The sequence below is a fragment of the Giraffa tippelskirchi genome, chromosome 3 (genome assembly GCF_054371585.1).
Source record: "Giraffa tippelskirchi isolate mGirTip1 chromosome 3, T2T-mGirTip1v1.2.pri, whole genome shotgun sequence".
NCBI lineage: Eukaryota > Metazoa > Chordata > Mammalia > Artiodactyla > Giraffidae > Giraffa > Giraffa tippelskirchi.
Window position 1 is genome coordinate 49,788,675 of NC_137277.1, and position 14,239 is coordinate 49,802,913.

A 14,239-nucleotide genomic window follows, 5' to 3' on the forward strand; every position below is an offset into this window, starting at 1 on the left:
GACATAACATATATGTCTAACATAATACATTATATATATATAACTTAAATAACCTGTAACTTAGAGTTGGCCCTCCATATCTCTGGTTCCTGCGCATCTGTATGTATTTACATAGTTCATCCTACCTCTGCCTTCTACTCCCTGGGAAATTGAAACTGGACTGAGCCATGATGGAGGGGATGCAGGGATTGTAAAGTTGCTTCCTCCAGCTCCTCTGTCCCTCCCAGGCCTGGGAAGGGAGCAGTTCAGGAGGAGCTGTTGGGAGACTCCAAGGGAGGTGGGGGCTGGTCACCTGCTCCAGGGTCTACAGCTTTGCAAATAACCTCCAGCCTGCTGGCTTTCCTTCCAATCCCCTCACATCTGTGACCTGGGCTAAACTCTCCCTCTGGTCCCAACTCCAAGCCCAACTTATTCATCCTTCCACACCCTGACTCCAATGTTACCCTGAAAATGACCCCCCCACCGAGTGTAGCGGAGGTGACGTGGGAGCGGAAAGTAGTGTATGAACATGAGTTTATATAAACAATGTTCAAATAATAATGTTTAGTATTTATATCTTCAAACCAGATAACAACTATTTTCAAACATACATGAATTATATGTAATCTTGGTCATGTCCTAAACCAGGATATCCCCAAATCATCCACATGTCAGGATCACATGGGTAATTTAAAAGAATACTAGATTCTGAACCCAAGCCTAGAGATTCTGAATCAATGTCTATGTGGGTGTTTTTAGATTTGGGGGGTGAGAAAGTAGATTTTTTGAAAGATCCCACATGATTCAGTTGAGAAGTCTAATTTGGGATCTGCTGCCTTTAGCAGTGAAGAAAGTGGCTTCACTTTATTCATTAATTCAACTTTTTAAATTAATGAATTCATTAATTCAAAACTTTTGAGCCCCTTCTATCTATCTTTGTGTTGCAGGCAGGGTTTGGGGGACAGGACATAAGCCAAAAAGCCCACAGGGCACAAACAGCAGTGTTTAACCACGAAGATAGTCCCCACTCCCCAGCCTCAATGGAAAAATGCACCCAACACTGATTTCTCCCCTTCTGATATCCGTAGGGCTTAGTGTCTCTTCTCTACTTAAGAACAGAGCAAGTCAAACTCTTTGCCACCCCATATAGTGTAATCCCTCAGGCTCTTCTGTCCATGAGATTCTCCAGGCAAGAATACTGGAGTGGGTAGCCATTCCCTTCTCCAGGGGATCTTCCCAACCCAGGGATTGAACCTGGGTCTCCTGTATTGTAGGCAGATTCTTTACCATCTGAGCCACCAGGGAAGGCCCAAAAATAGAGCAGGAATACATATTAAGTAAGGATCTGGTAAGTGCCAAGCACTAAATTCAGTGTGTAACTATACCTATGATTGAATTTAATCCATACTTTGTATGGTAGTTATTTTTTAAAATTTCATTTATTTGGTTGCACCAGGTCTTGTTTGCGGTACAAAGGGTCTTCAATATTCATTGTAGCATGCGGGATCATTCAGTTGCAGCACACGAACTCTTAGTTGTGGCATGTGGGTTCTAGTTCCCTGACGAGGGACCAAACCCGGGCCTTCTGCATTGGGAGTGTGGAGCCTCAGCCAGTGGACCACCAGGAAAGTAGTTATTATTACTTCATATTATGAATGAGGACACAGAGGCACAAAGAGGCTAAAGAATTCACATAAGTTTACAAAGCTAGCAAGGGGCAGGGTTATACCTTTCCACTGGAATTGTGGGCTGCTTAAGTGCAGGGTCTTGGCTTTCTATCTTTTTTATGATTAATCACAGTGCATACTGCTTAATCAGTCATTCATTCAAAAAACTGATAAACCACCCACTATGTGCAAGGCACTTGACTGTGGGGGGATAAATAAGACCCTGTCCTCAGAGTGCAGTTTAGCAGGTAAACTTGGGCAACTGAACACATAATTCAGAGGAAAGGTATAAGTGCTTCCCAGGAGAGGGGCAGTAGCAAGTTATCAGAATCCGTGGAGAGAAATTCCTTCCAGCTTCAGGGACTCGGAATGCCAGAAATCCAGAGGTCCTTGGCAAGCACTGAGGTCTTATTTCATCAGAGAGGTGACACACCTCACGCAAGGTCACACAGTTGGGTGTGCCATAAATACATGATGAATCGAAGGAGATTATTCACTAACTCCAATTACATCTTAACCGCTAATAACTTGGCGCTGGCTCCCCTAATGGGATTTCCTCCTTGGACATCAACTTTCCCTCCCCCTTCCGCTGACATCGGCCAGTTAGAGAAGGGCAGGTGCTGTGATTGGGGTCACTGTGAGAGCAAGGGATGAGGAGGACCACAGCTCACCCTCATCCAAAGCTGAGAAGGAGGTGATCAGTTTCAGGTGCTCACAGCCTCTTGTGACGACGTCTAAGAGAAGCTCACCCACGTGGCACCTGGATGTCCATGTCCAAGTGCCCCCAACATGAATGCCTACAGCATCCTTTCCGCACCATGTTGAAGACCGGCAGGCGTGGGGAGAGATGTAGAGCTATACAGAGACACACTGAGGCAGACCAGCAGACCTGAAGACAGACACAGACAAGGAGAGGAACGATAGCCCAAGAAACACACGTATACCTGAGCACAGACCAGGTACTGCCACCAAACTAGCTACTGAGAGAGTCACAGAGATCCAGAAAGATGCGGGCAGACACAAAGGAATTCTGGGCAGATTCAGGTATCCACTGATTTATTCCACTGGAATATATGCGTGCTTGAGTGCTCAGTTGTGTCTAACTCTCTGCAATCCCATGGACTGTAGCCCACCGGGCTCCTCTGTCCATGGGATTTTCCAGGCAAGAATATTGGAGTGGGTTGCCATTTCCTCCTCCGGAGGATCTTCCCGATCCAGGGATCAAACCCACAGCTCCTGTGTCTCCTGCATCACAGGTGGACTCTTTACCTGCTGAGCCATCAGGGAAGCCCACTGGAATGTACGAGGCACCTACTGTGTGCAGGTGCAGGGAGCCCTTTGTCCTCACAGAGCTCATGCTCTGGTGGGAGAGAGCAGGCATGGGAACAGCAATTACAATACACGGAGCAAGAAACACAAAGATGAAAAGCAGCCCGGAGAAGCACAAAAAGACAGCCAGGGAGGAAAAGACACAAAGAGAAACCCAGAGGTGCTGAGAAAGAGGAAGGCAGAGGTGAAAACACACAGAAGTGCTTAGAGAGAGCAAGAGATGTGCACAGACACACACACAAACACACGCCAACACCTCTGCTCTGCGTGGTAGAGTACAGAAGAGGTCCCTGCCCAGAGCCCCCTCTCAGTAGACCCAAAGCTTCCTCCCGTGAGGATATGAGAGTGGGGCTTGGGGATGTCTAAGGTTTCTCCTGCAGGGGCCCAGTAGGCTCAGGTGTGGGAAGGGTCAGGCCCCAAGGATGGCCAACAAGATCTGTAGATGTGGGCAGAGAAGAGCGAGATGGCAGCTGCTGACACTACTTCCCATCCCCTACTGTCCCTGGAGCCAAGGCCACCAGCCCAGCCTCTGCAGATTCTCCATGATGACTATCTTTGGGTCAGCATCCCTCTGCCACAAACCAAGAGCCCTTCAGCTGGCTCACTGCAGAGGAAGGGTGTTTCCTGACCTTAAGAAAGTCTCCTCGGGCTTCTCTGGTGGCTCAGTGGTTAACAAATCCTCCTGCCAGTGCAGGAGACTTGGGTTCGATCCCTGGTCCGGGGAGATCCCACATGCCTCTGAGCAACTAAGCCCATGTACCACAACCACTGAGCCTGGATCTGAAGCCCAGGAACCGCAACTACTGAGCCTGTGCGCCTAGAACCCATGCTCCACAACAAGAGATGCCACCACGATGAGATGCCCGCGCTCACTGCAACTAGAAAAAAAGCCCATGCAGGAACAAAGACCAAGCACAGCCAAAAACAAATAAATAGACAAAATTTAAAAAGAAGAAAAAGCCCCCAGTCACCTAACCTGGAACCACGCAGTCCTGAAAGCTAACATCCTTTCAGTCTAACTTACGTCTCTCCAACTGGGGCTTAGGTCCACTTCCAGTGGTAGAGGGCAGGAGCTCAAGGCCACAGAGCGGGTGTTTCCAGGATGCCTCCTTCATTCTGATCACCTGCTCAGGAGCCTGGCCCCCTGGAAGTCACCTAAAGTGGTGGCCCCTCGGAGAGGTTCTAGACCAAGCTTCATTAGACAGAGGGCAAGTCAGGGAGGGGATGGGGAGGAGGAACTGGCCCAAGATTTTGAAGAGGTGGGATTGGAAAGGGATCCTGACTCCTCACAGGCAGGCTAAGTTATTTTAGCCAAGTCCGAATCTGTGCAACCCCATGAGCTATAGCCCGCCAGGCTCCTCCGTCCATGGGATTCTCCAGGCAAGAATACTGGAATGGGTTGCCATTTCCTTATCCTCATGGCGCAGCCCTTTACCCCACAGCCCCTGGCCACTGGTTCCTGGTAGAAGCCAGGAGCCCCTGGCTGACTTGAACCCAAGGGGACACAGTCCACACCCCGAGGACTGGAGAGGGTTTGGATGCAGTCTTAGAGAACATGAGCTTGTCCCAGTACCCCACCCAAGCCCTACACACGTCTAACAGCACAGGGTCAGGCACCCCAGGAGTCACCGACTCCACTAGCCGCCTCCCACCACCTGAGCCCAGGGGTCACCTCAGTTCCTCAGCAGCCTTCCTCCTGCCATGTTTCCATTCATTCAACAATTGTCTGTTGAGAGCCTCCTCCCTGGACTGAGCACTGGGATGTGGAAGTGACAAAAACAAGACTCCCTGAAGGGGCTTATGAACGAGGTTGGAAGCGGCGAGGGAGGCCCACGCAGGGCCAGTAACCTCACAAAAGGCTGAATCAAAGCAGAGAGGCTGCAGGGCAGGGGCTCACCCACCCAGTGCCCCCCCTGCCTGGGGCCTCTGCACCCTACCAGTCCCTTGACCCCTGCTCTCCTACCCAGCGCCGCCCAGCCTGGGCATCCCCCGACCGCGTGTGCCCGGCCCTGGCTACTCTCTGATTCCGCTCGCACCCCGCCGGCCTCTGCCACCTGACCGTGACCTTGACCCTGACCGTGACGCCGTGCTTGCGCTGCCCAACGCCGCCAGACCGCCCGCCTGCCAGCTGGACGGGAGCTCAGTGGGCTCCGCGGCCCGGAGCGCGCCGGCCCTGTCGAGAGAGCGCGCGCGCGCGCCCGCCGCTCCTGGGGCCGCGCAGGAGGCCCGGGCGCGCGCTGCCCCTCCGGAGGCTGTGCCCAGCGCGCCCCCCGCATGTTAAGTGCGGGGCCCAGACTTAAGTAGCAATTAAGGCTGCCAGAGAAGAAAGAGGAGGGCAAACAGCCTGTTTATTTCCCTCCCTTCTCTATCCCCATTACACACACATCTCGTAGATGGAAGAAAAGAGGGTAAGAGTGAGAGAAAAAGGGGGAGGAGGGAAAAAAAAACTAAACCAAACATCACTGCAATTAGGAGAGCCGGCTGGGGAAAAAAAAAAAAAGATATGTATTAAATGGATGTTTCTGCACAAAAACCCCAGGCTGACAACATCTCTGGCCTTGTAAGGGGGAAATGACCGTGCCTCGGTGTTTACATAGCTGAAATCAGGGGGAATTATGCTGTCATACTGACAACTGTAGGAGGACAATTTTAAAATTACACCGTTCAACACCTTTAATGATTTGTAACAGAAGAGGTGTGGCTACTCCTATTAAATGTGTTGCCAAATCAATAAAAGGGATAATTGGAGTTGTTAGAGCAAATTATAGCCGCGTCTCTTCTGTTGCTGTACAATGTTCCCTTGTAAACTGCTATTACAGGCAGTGCCGTATTTCTCTCTTATTTGGCCGCTTTGTAATGAGTTGGCATTTTGCGGCATAATAGTTCCACTTTCTTTTATGGAGCTCTTACTTTAACTTTTTCTCCTTTGTGCAGCCTATAATTTCCTCGCCCTCCCAGCCTCCCTGCCTGTTTTCAGAGGTGGCCGCACTGCCTGTCAGCAGCCTCTGGGTGATAAACTATATTATTTCACATTATTTTCAGGCCTTTTCAATTGGCAGTCGGATGGGGCTGAGGGGTAGATGAGTCTGAAGGGATGAGGCTGTGGAAGGCAGGGAGACAGGAGACAGGGCCAGGAGGAGAACTAAAAATTCACAGAAATGGAAAGGAAAGGGGATGGGCAGGGGGGTCCGAGGCAAATCTGAATCCCAGGGGCGGGGGCCCTGGCCCTTCAAACACAAGACTTGGCAGAGGCTTCTGAGCTGAGCAGAGACTCTGCCTGATGGCTTAGCTATTGGTGTGATGAGGGGAGGGGGTGGTGCAGAATCCTGCCAGACCCCAGATTCACCCTCAGCACCCGGAATCTCTGCCTTTCCCTGCTCCTAAAAGTAAAACCCAATGAACAGCTCAAGAGCAAGGAGCTATTGTTTCTCCCTACCCCGCCCCCATCCACCCAACTTCTCTGCCTGGGCAGAAAGAAGCAGGCCTCCAGAGGTAAGGCCAGGCCACCAGAGGAGTGAATAAGCTGCACTCCTGGAAGCATCTAGGAACCCAGAGGGATGGAGGAGCCTTAGAGGATGGACAGGCTGTTCCCATTACAGACAAAGCCTGAAACCACAGGGAATTCTAAATCACCGTAGTCACAACAGAGGCAGGGAGATGGAGACCATTGCAGGCCTGTTCCTGGGGATGTATCAAGAAACCAGAAGCCTAGCTTCCAGGCCTGAAAGTGCCACCTCTCACCTCACCCACACACAGGCTTTGGACTCTGGCTGGAGAAGACCGTGTCCCTGGGCAGCTCTGGACCAGCCTCGAGGTGTGTACCATTCAGTTCCCAAGACAGAGACAAAAATCCTAGCCCAGATAAACCTGACTCAGTCAGTTCCTGCGTCGGGTTACAGGACAATCAATCGGAATCACTGAGCGGTCTCAGTGAAAGACAATTGGAAGCGAAACACCACTTTATTACTTCCACAGGGCTACCATCCCTGGAACCCATCTGCTGCCAAGCAGCGTGGCAGCGAAACTGGCTCGGATGAGCAGATAAGACTTGATGGTGAGCAAATAAGATCCATCTGCAATGAGCAGCATCAATTTGCTTGCCAACAATGAACAAAGTCCTAATTCTCTATGGTAGGTGCCTTATGGCCTTTGGAGTGTCCTCTTGTTTCTATCCTTCATGGTTCAGGCTAACTTTTTTTTTTTCCCAAGAAAGCAAATGAAAGTCAGCTTGCTTAGGTGCGACAAGAAGAAGTTTTAGATGATTAAAGTTTGAGTGAATGCCATTTAGCCTGTGACAGATTTCCAGGTACCTGTCACCAAGCTCCCTAATTTGAGCAATAATCAGTCCCATACAATCCCAGCAAAATGAAAACGTGTGGACAGTCCCAGAGCATCTGCTTTCAGCAAGAAGGTGACATTTTTCTTTATACTAGTCTGTACTGACAGTACTTCAATTCAAAGAGTTAACTATCAATCCAACCCAGGTTAACAGTCTCTGATATTCCACGCACTGTACTGGCTGTTAGGGATCCAGTGGTGAACAAAAAAGACACCATCATTGCCCTCCAGGAGGACACTGTAAATGCCATAATAAGCAAGACAGGTGTCAGGCTTGCTCCTATGCAGCTTATGGTCTAGTAGCAAAGCTAGACATAAATCAAATCATCATATTAGTATGTAATTGCAGAATGGGATGAATACTGGGAAAGAAATTTAAGCAGGAAATTTACAGTTCATGTTAGGAATACCACTCACTGCAGATGTACTGGGCAGATGGGATTGGAGGGGCCCAAAGCAGGAACAGAAGACTGGTCTTGGTGGGCTATAGTCCACGGGGTCACAGAAAAGTGACCAACTTGGCGACTAAACAGCATTAAAGTTAAATATAAGTATACACTGTGACCTAGAGTAAAGCCTGCCAAAAGACATGAGCTTTATTTTTTTTTGTAGTAGCAAAAAACCGGAAACAACTCAAACGTCCAACAACTGCAGAATGGGCAAATAAACCATGGTCATCCACAGTGGAACACTGTACAGCAATGACAAAGAACAGTCTACTGTTAAACAGCACATGGATGAATCTTGCAACAGAAGAGAAGATATACGGTATGTTTCTATTTATATGAAGTGCAAAATGGGCAAACAAATCTATAAGGACAGCAATCAGATTAACTTATTTTGGGGAGGGATAATGACCATGACATATGGTAAAGCTGGGAACTTTTGTATCTCCATCTGGACGGTGGTTACAATAGTGTAAAAACTCATCAAACTGTGCGTTTCAGGTTTGCACACTTTGCTAAATGTTGCACCTCAAAAAGAGCTTAGTGAAAAGAATTGACAGTGGTTTAGACTAGGAACGTGGCAGAGGTGATGGCGAGATGTGGACAGAATAGAGAGAGAGTTAACAGGTAAGATAATACCTACCTAGCTTGCCTTGCCACAGTGTCCTGAGGCTTGAATAAGATCATATACAGGAAAGGTTGTCAGCCAGTGGCTTTCTTGCTGTGAAAATTCCAACTAAAACAAAAAGAATTCCGGGCTCAGAGCTAATTTGTTTTAGATGGCCCCACAATACCCACCTCTCCCACACCCCAGAGGAAGAGCATAATAAAAGTGTTTGCCTGAAGTATGGGATTCCTTGTTTTATAGAAGATGTAGGTTCAACCGGAAGCCTCAGCAGCAGCCTGGGACCGACTGGGCTGGGAGACACGCAGGGCTTCCTGGTAGTAAAGAGGCCACTTGCTTTCTAGCTGCGGTGTAACCACCAGTGGCTGCCCCCAAGTCCCTCTTTATCCTAATTGCATTGAATCACACCATTTTCCTGTGATAACGGGATTTCCACGGGTGGCATGGGGTTGCAGCTAAGACCGGATGAGGCTGCTGCTAGGGAAATAGGATGAGAGCGCCGAAGGGAAAACCATGGAGAGCTTCCCCAGTGCCCTCCCCCACAGCCACGTGCGGTAGGCACTTCTGACACATGAGGACATTAAAGCTCAGAAAGGGGGAGGGGGTTGCCCAGCCCAAGCTGGTGGGAGCAGAACTAAAATGTGAAATTTAGCTCTGGTCCACTGCCCTGCTGGTCTACCAGTGTTGTCCCTTCTTCCCCACAGCCCAAGCTCTGAAAGCATCAACTATCAGTTCAGTTCAGTCGCTCAGTTGTGTCCGGCTCTTTGTGACCCCATGGACTGCAGCACACCAGGCTTCCCTGTCTATCACCAACTCCCGGAGCTTGCTCAAATACACGTCCATAGAGTCAGTGATGCCATCCAGCCATCTCATCCTCTGTCATCCCCTTCTCCTCCTGCCTTCAATATTTCCCAGCATCAGGTGGCCAAAGTATTGGAGCTTCAGCTTCAGCATCAGTCCTTCCAATGAATATTCAGGACTGATTTCCTTAAGCTGAAAATTCCTTAAGTTGCCATAGTTGAAAGCATCAACTATGGAAAGCCTAATTCACCGTCCTTGACAGACATAGGCCTAGATGTAAAGAGTCACTGGTTAGTAACCTCATTCAGCAGACCCCCCTCCTGTTGATCCCTGGAGGGGTGCCACTTCATGGTTTACTCATCTGAAAGGTCCCCCAGGGAGCAGTGCTGCTCAGAAGGGGAGAGTCCACCATGGCACTCATGATGTGGACATGGCAACCAGTCATATCTGCCCTGAAAGTTTCTCAGGCCAAGATCAATCCGGTCATGGTCCACAGGGTGGAATTGTGGATCTAGATCAAGTTCATGTCTGTGAGCATGATGGGTAGCAAAAGACCCATCTTGAGGGGAAACCTTGTGTTTGCCTTCACAGGGACTCTCCAGTCCACCTGCACACACAGACCTTCCAGGTGAGAAGAACACTTACCCATCTCCTTTATTCTTAGGATGTTGTCCACTCCTCTGGGTTCCAAAATCTGAGGATCTCCCCAGCCTCGGTGGGTGATTAGAAATTCTAAGGCTTCCTTCTGCATGCTCAGGGAACAGTGCAGTTTTGAAATATAGTTCTCCAGTCCAGGGAAAATGTCCAGCTTAGGACGGTGAAGAAAAGTCTCAGTCCAAAGACTCAAAGTGGAAGAGAAAACCTATTTTTCTTTAATACAAATTAATTTTCATTTGGAGTCTTCATTCCACTAGTAACAGGGGAGAAAAAAAACAATTCCATCTCAAGCATTTCTGTTTTTTCTACAGCTCTTTTCCCTTCCTTAGACTTGTAAGTTACAGTGGTGTATATAGTACTGATGTCAAGGAGGGACCATATGACCCACCATGTTATCTGTTCACCGTCTAAGAGGACCTTCTTTCTTGTCAAACTTACACCTTCAGGTCTGTGCTGTTTGGGACCATGATGGAAAGCACATTGGTGACTTGCTGCTCCTATCCTGGGAATGAGATTCCCCCTGAAGCCACAGATGCCAACTGTCTAGAGTCACCTCTCAGCTACGCCCTCTGGGATCTTGGAGCCTCATCATCTGAGGTCCAGCAATACCTAAATTCTCAGCCTGGAAACAGTGTCCATTCCCCTCAAGCACCTGAGGTTTTGAAGACCTAAGCTCGAAAGGCTTCATGATCGCCACTTTCTACCCTGCTGTGGTACTGAGGAGTGGAGGGAGGGGAAGTTATAAAGGCTGAAAAGAAAAAACAGCAAGCATTTCAAAAACACCCCCCACAGGAGTGATATTTACGCAGTAATTTTATTCACCAGTAAACATTTATTGTACACGTAGAATGTGCTAAGTAAAATGCTGAGGTTAGAAAAAAAAAAAGACCTAAAGACCAAAAGTACTGTAGGAGACTGTGATGTAAAGGGAAAGTCACACTCTGGCCTCACACTGCCTAGGTTCTTTCTAATCATGGCTCCATCACTCCAGCCCTGGAACTTCGTGCAAGTTCCATAACCTCTCTACCTTCAGTTTCCTCATCCATAAAATGGACTCAACACATGGTTTAAATGCAGCAATATTTATCTTTTTTAAAGTAACCAAACACAGTGCTTGGCACACAGCAGGTGCCTATTAGTTGTGGTCATTATGCCAAGGAAGCTGTAAGAGCTCAGAGGAGAAGTAGCTGAGTGCCAGGCGACATAAAAGCAACAAGAACTGTGGTCCAGTGGTTAGGAATCCGTCTTACAACTAAAAAAGACGCATGTGTACCCCAGTGTTCATTGCAGCACTATTTACAATAGCTAGAACATGGAAGCAACCTTGATGTCTATTGACAGATGAATGGATAAAGAAGCTGTGGTACAATGGAATATTATTCAGCCATAAAAAGGAACACATTTGAGTCAGTTCTAATGAGGTGGATGAGCCTAGAGACTATTATACAAAGGGAACTAAGTCAGAAAGAGAGATATAAATATTGTATACTGATGCATATATATGTAATCTAGAAAGATGGTACTGATGAATTTATTTGCAGGGCAGCAATGGAGAAACAGACATAGAGAACAGACTTATGGACACAGCAGGAGGGGAGGAGGGAGAGGGTGAGATGTATGGAGAGAGCAACATGGAAACTTACAATACCATATGGAAAATAGATAGCCAATGGGAATTTGCTGTATGACTCAGGCAACTCAGGGGCTCTGTGACAATCTAGAGGGGTGGGATGGTGAGGCAGATGGAAGGGAGGTTCAGGCAGGAGGGGACATGGGTGTACCTACGGCTGACTCTTGTTAATGTATGATGGAAAACCACAAGATTCTGTAAGGCAGATATCCCTCAATTAAAAAAATAAAGTGGCCAAAAAAAAAAAAAATCTGCCTTACAATGCAGGGGACGCAGGTTCCATCCCTCATCAGGGAACTAAGATCCCACATGCCACAGAGCAACTAAGCACACGCACCACAACTCCTGAGCCCATCTGACACTAGAGTCTGTGTGCCGCAGTGAAAGGTCCTGTATGACACAGTGAAGATCCCGTGCTGCGACTAAGACCCAACGCAAACAAATAATAAGTATTTTTAAAAGCAATAATTACGCATTAAATGATTTTTTTTACTTAAAAAATATACTTAAGTATAGAGGGAAAAAGAAAAAAACGGAGCAATCAATCATAGTCTCAACACCCAGAATTCACACTATGAGAATCTTGGGACATCTTTTTTTTTCCCCTAAAGTAAAACCTTAGAGTAAGTTTTCCGTTAAAGTAAAACTTCAAGTGGGCCTTAGAAAGCATCACTACGAACAAAGCTAGTGGAGGTGATGGAATTCCCGTTGAGCTATTTCAAGTCCTGAAAGATGATGCTGTGAAAGTGCTGCACTCGATATGCCAGCAAATCTGGAAAACTCAGCAGTGGCCACAGGACTGGAAAAGATCAGTTTTCATTCCAATCCCAAAGAAAGGCAATGCCAAAGAATGCTCAAACTACTGCACAATTGCACTCATCTCACACTCTAGTAAAGTAATGCTCAAAATTCTCCAAGCCAGGCTTCAGCAATACGTGAACCATGAACTTCCAGATGTTCAAGCTGGTTTTAGAAAAGGCAGAGGAACCAGAGATCAAATTGCCAACATCCGCTGGATCATCGAAAAAGCAAGAGAGTTCCAGAAAAACATCTATTTCTGCTTTATTGACTATGCCAAAGCCTTTGACTGTGTGGATCACAATAAACTGTGGAAAATTCTTCAAGAGATGGGAGTACCAGACCATCTGACCTGTCTCTTGAGAAACCTGTATGCAGGTCAGGAAGCAACAGTTAGAACTGGACATGGAACAACAGACTGGTTCCAAATAGGAAAAGGAGTACGTCAAGGCTGTATATTGTCACCCTGCTTATTTAACTTATATGCAGAGTACATCATGAGAAATGCTGGGCTGGAAGAAACACAAGCTGGAATCAAGATTGCCGGGAGAAATATCAATAACTTCAGATATGCAGACGACACCACCCTTATGGCAGAAAGTGAAGAACTAAAGAGCCTCTTGATAAAAGTGAAAGAGGAGAGTGAAAAAGTTGGCTTAAAGCTCAACGTTCAGAAAACTAAGATCATGGCATCTGGTCCCATCACTTCATGGGAAATAGATGGGGAAACAGTGGAAACAGTGTCAGACTTTATTTTTTTGGGCTCCAAAATCACTGCTGATGGTGATTGCAGCCATGAAATTAAAAGACTCCTTGGAAGGAAGGTTATGACCAACCTAGATAGCATATTTAAAAGCAAAGACATTACTTTGCCAACAAAGGTCCGTCTAGTCAAGGCTATGGTTTTTCCAGTGGTCATGTATGGATATGAGAGTTGGATGGTGAAGAAAGCTGAGCACCGCAGAATTGATGCTTTTGAACTGTGGTGTTGGAGAAGACTCTTGAGCGTCCCTTGGACTGCAAGGAGATCCAACCAGTCCATCATTGGAAGGACTGATGTTGAAGCTGAAACTCCAATACTTTGGCCACCTCATGCGAAGGGTTGACTCATTGGAAAAGACCCTAATGCTGAAAAGGATTGGGGGCAGAAGGAGAACGGGACGATAGAGGATGAGATGGTTGGATGGCATCACCAACTCGATGGACATGGGTTTGGGTAAACTCCGGGAGTTGGTGATGGACAGGGAGGCCTGGCGTGCTGCGATTCATGGGGTCGCAAAGAGTCAGACATGACTGAGCGACTGAACTGAACTGAAAGTAAAACCACCCTATTGCTTTTGCAAGCATTATCCACATTCATTATAAAAATTCAAACAATGACTAAAAATTCCAAGCTGAGAGCAAACAAATTCACTTCATATCTCACCACTTGGTCATTGATGGATTTTTAGGGCGGGGAATGTGGGGGTGATGATGGGGTTGGTGCATTAGAAAGATCACAGGCTGCTGGATGGAGGACAGTCTTGAGGTAGACCAGAAGAGGCAGGAAATGACAAGGTCCCACCCTACACTGGTGACAGTGGGAAAGAAAAGGACAAACTGGATTGGGATGGACAGTGGGGAAACAGCCTCCAGTAGGCACTCTGAACGCTTTCCTTGCTTCCAGATAAGTCCCTAGAAAGCCATATAGCTGGACTGCACTAAGTTAGCCTTCTGCAGGTTCGCCTTCACTGGGTCTGAGCTTTTACACTGTGCCCTCAGCTTTTATTGAGGGCAGATGCCAGAAACAGCCACAAGAAGATCAGGGCTGGCTGCACCTGCTGTAAATCTTTGATGGAAGCCTTTGTCCGCTCGCTTTCTGAGTCCCTGAGCAACAACTTGGGTGATGGCTACCTATTTGAATGTAGTAGCAGGGAATGTCAATCCTAAAGGAAATTAGTCCTGAATATTCATTGGAAGGACAGATGCT

The 14,239-nt window shown here is 47.6% G+C and overlaps 1 long non-coding RNA gene across 1 annotated transcript in view; it reads right to left on the reverse strand.

The window, feature by feature from the left end:
* LOC145543431 (uncharacterized) overlaps window positions 1–14,239 on the reverse strand; it is a 77,101-nt gene that overhangs the window by 23,881 nt on the left and 38,981 nt on the right. The window contains exons 2-3 of the long non-coding RNA XR_014080712.1: window positions 9,831–10,095; window positions 8,403–8,495 (exon numbers count right to left, since the gene is read on the reverse strand). This is a non-coding gene — a long non-coding RNA (uncharacterized LOC145543431). The remainder of the gene's footprint in view (window positions 1–8,402; window positions 8,496–9,830; window positions 10,096–14,239) is intronic.